The sequence below is a fragment of the Lactuca saligna genome, chromosome 3, assembly GCF_052625555.1.
Source record: "Lactuca saligna cultivar CGN05327 chromosome 3, ASM5262555v1, whole genome shotgun sequence".
NCBI lineage: Eukaryota > Viridiplantae > Streptophyta > Magnoliopsida > Asterales > Asteraceae > Lactuca > Lactuca saligna.
In genome coordinates, this window is record NC_136419.1 from 209,233,677 (window position 1) to 209,237,486 (window position 3,810).

The window sequence follows — 3,810 nt, forward strand, 5'->3', positions numbered from 1 at the left end:
CCCCCGGTTTCCGCCATTCTGGTTTGGGGGTGTGACAGATTGGTATCAGAGCATTGTTTGTAGTGAACTAAGTATATCGAACCACATAAGATATACAAACTATAAATGCAAAAAGGGGACCAAAAACCCTATGACAACACGTTTTCATAAACGACATATTTTCTTTTAAAAATAAACATTTTTACACACATGCATCAGTCTCGAATCATAACAAAGTTTTCTAAAAAGTATTAAGATGAGTTGCGACGCTATGATTAGGCGTCGAGGTATGTAATCAAATCAAGAATAAACATAGCCTGATCAACTATATTTATCCTATATTTGACCAACGTACGTCGAGGAACGGTCATAGTGGACAACAAGTCAAAAACTTACCAAATAAAAAAAAAATTCTAAACTTAGAAATTCGAAATTCTATAGGAGTATTATTATAAAATATAAGGACAGTAAAAACTTGCACACCACAATATATAGCTAAACATAGGATGCCGTTAAATAGAAATTTCTTTTCTTATAAAATTCTCATACCTTATCCTAGTACAGACAAATGGCCGGATTCCATATACTGGGAGATCCCAACTACCCACACCAAGGTAACAGCGGATGGACAGAGGAAGACCTGGAGGAAATCGAAGAGGAAGTCGAAGAAGAATTCAAAGTCGAAGAGGAGGTCGGAGAGGAATTTGAAGTCGATGAGGAAGTTGAGGAGGAAGAAGAAGCTACTGATGGGACAGACTCCGAGCCGGAAGTAATCGACCCTCCCGCTCCTCATCCTCCCGAAGTTAGAAGGGCTTGTCAAACTCCCATTCCCATCTGGGGAATCCATCTCTACTACTGGAGCCGCCAACTAGGTGTACGCCCTCCTTTCGGCATGTGTCGAGATTTTTACAATGTCAGTGGTGAAGGCTTAGCCGATCAAGTGCTTCTCGTTAGTGTGGGCACTATAGCCACACAGCACTACCATGCGGACATGCAAGCGGCCAGAGTTCGTGAGATCAATGCTGCTACACAGGGTAACGCCGCAGACATCCGTTGTCTGCAAGGACTACACGAAGGTACCCAACTCCACACAGGGACGCTTCAAAACCAAATGGAGGCAACACTTGCAGAAATAAGAGATATGAAGGAACAACAAGCGGTTCTTGAGAGGCGTTTAATGGGAGTCTGATATGTGCATAGTTAGTTAATTATTTAGCATATATTCATAGTTATTTTTGATTAATTATGTGAATAATGTGGACAAAAGGTACTTAAAATGTTGTGAATTTTGTTTTCAGTCCAAAAGATATGCTTGGAAGTAAAATGGAGAAAAGGGAAGCAGTTGAAGATCAAAGAGTGAAAGAAGGTGATATACTCGGCGAGTAGATCAACTCTACTCGGCGAGTACACGAGGATGTTCCAGAAGATAAATATGACTGCGGACTCAAGACGGATAAGTATGGACCTACTCGGCGAGTTGGTTCTGCTACTCGCCGAGTACACCCTGTTTTGGGATATCTATAAAATACGAATCTTTATCTCATGGGATCACACTCCTGGCGATTTTTGAAGGTTTAGCTGCGACTAAGAGCCCCAGAAGACGCTAAGGAACCCTAAGCTTCAATATTTGGAAGAATTCAAGCAATTAGGTTAATTCTACCACTTAGACTTAGGAATTGAACATGTTTGCTTTAGTAAACTTTGTTTTTATGTTTGTTTCTACTGCAATTATGAGCTAAATTCGTTTTGTTTTTGTTTGGGGAATACCAAAGAACTCCTATGGTTTGATTATTGATTTTTGCTTAATTGTCTATTGGTGATTTATTAAATTAAGTTTGTTAAAAAACCTTATGTATTAATCACTACTATTTTCTGTTAATTGGAAGGCAATTAGGTTGCATGAACATCACTTAATTGTTAACCTCATATGTTTATGTGAATACTAAACCATATGCTTAGAAGTAATGATTATGAAACTAAGATTAATAAGAAAATAGGAAGATTAATGTGTGAGCTTGTTTGAGAAACCATCAACAAGAGGTTAATTGAATTAATAACTTAATTGACCATTACAAATCTTATTTAATCCAAACAATTAATCTAGGGAATTAATTAGTTTAAACACTTGATCAACGCTTAAATTAGTTAATTATCTAAGGGTTAGGAGTAATGAACATGAACCTAACTATTATAATTGGTAACCAATAGCAATTAATCTACCATAAACTTAAATAACCATAGGAGTGAATTGGTTGAACCTAAATGGAAACATCTTTATCAAATTTGGTGAATAGTTGTTGCTTTAGTTAATTAGTTAATTTAGTTTGTCTAAGTTTATAGTCTTGCAAAACTAGAGAAAAACCCTTTACTTTTATTATTTGTTTTAGTTAAAATTAGTTATTAGTTTAATTTTCTGTTCCCTGAGTTCGATACCTTACCTATCAATCTATACCACTAAAAGACAGGTTCACTGCCTTTGTGTGCTCAATTTATTAACTAAAAGTAGGGATAAAACTAGTTGGTTTAACACACATCAAGTTTTTGGCGCCGTTGTCGGGGAACGGTTCTAAATAATTAAGCTAATTCCTAATTTTTCGATCCTTTGTGTGAGTTTACTTGCATAAAGTTCATTTATTGCAATTTAGTAATTAGTAATTAGGTTTTAGTATCTGTTTTAGTTTAGTTTAAAACTTAGAAATTTTTTTGAAATACCACTGATACTCGCCGAGTGCAATCGCACCTACTCGGCGAGTAGCAATTTAGTCAGCAGTAGATTTTTTTTTTTTTTTACAATCTTTTTGTTCTTTTTACGCTTTTTATTCTATTGATTTCAGGACTTTCATGACCAGAGGATCAAACACACCACTGGTACCCCCGTTTGAAGACCCCGAATCCGCATTGAAAAGAAACAAAGGAAAGGACGTGGAGAGTTCAAGCACACCAAAGAAATCACCATTGTCCAACTTGAAGACTGTTTTTGGGAAAAAGAGGAGCAGCAAATCAGGAGCTTCTAGCGCTTCTTTGATAATTGAGGAGCCAATTCAAGAAGATATTGGGTACGAGACCGAGGAAGAAGAGGAGGCAACGTACGAGCAAGAAACTGAGTCGGAGGAAGAGTTAGCGTTCACTATGGCTAACATTGATGAAATCCCCATGGGAGAATGGAAGAAGAGGATGCGCGACGACAACGGCCCGGGACTTGTGCAACCCGCAATTCCCGCGACTGCTACCTTCGAGCTAAAAGGTCATATCCTAGCTTCACTCAAGGAAATACCTTTCTATGGGAAAGATCATGAAGATGCCTACAAACATTTGGATGAAGTCAATGATGTAGCTGATTACTTCAATATTCCAAATGTAACCCGCGAAACTCAACTACTTCGTATGCTTCCGGTAACCTTCAAGGGTGCTGCTAAAGACTGGCTCAAGTCACTTCCCCCCGGATCAGTGACTACTTGGGCCAAGATGAAGGAAGAATTTATTGATCACTTTTGCCCACCGTCCAAGATAGCCAAACTGAAGAAGGCCATTGCAAACTTTGAACAACAAGCTGGAGATTCGCTATATGAAGCATGGGAGAGATACACAAGTCTGCTAAGAAACTGCCCACACCATGATCTAAACAGCCAGCAAGAAGTTTCCATCTTCTATGATGGAGTCAATGTCACAACCCGGCAGTTGCTAGACTCGCAAGGCCCACTTACAAAGAAGCCACCCCCGGTGATTAAAGAATTGATTGAAGAATTCTCTAAACAATCTAGAGCATACCACAACCCTAGGCATGATGTCACGAGGGGAGCCGCTTATGCCGCTACTGAAGACTTATCCGCG

General features: G+C 38.7%; 1 non-coding gene across 1 annotated transcript; it reads right to left on the minus strand.

Annotated features, from left to right (window-relative positions):
* Positions 1-3,492: 3,492 nt before the first annotated feature.
* On the minus strand, positions 3,493-3,599 carry LOC145037954 (small nucleolar RNA R71). The gene has a single exon (XR_013679063.1). It is a non-coding gene; the product is annotated as a small nucleolar RNA R71 (small nucleolar RNA).
* Between the last annotated feature and the right edge of the window lie 211 nt (positions 3,600-3,810).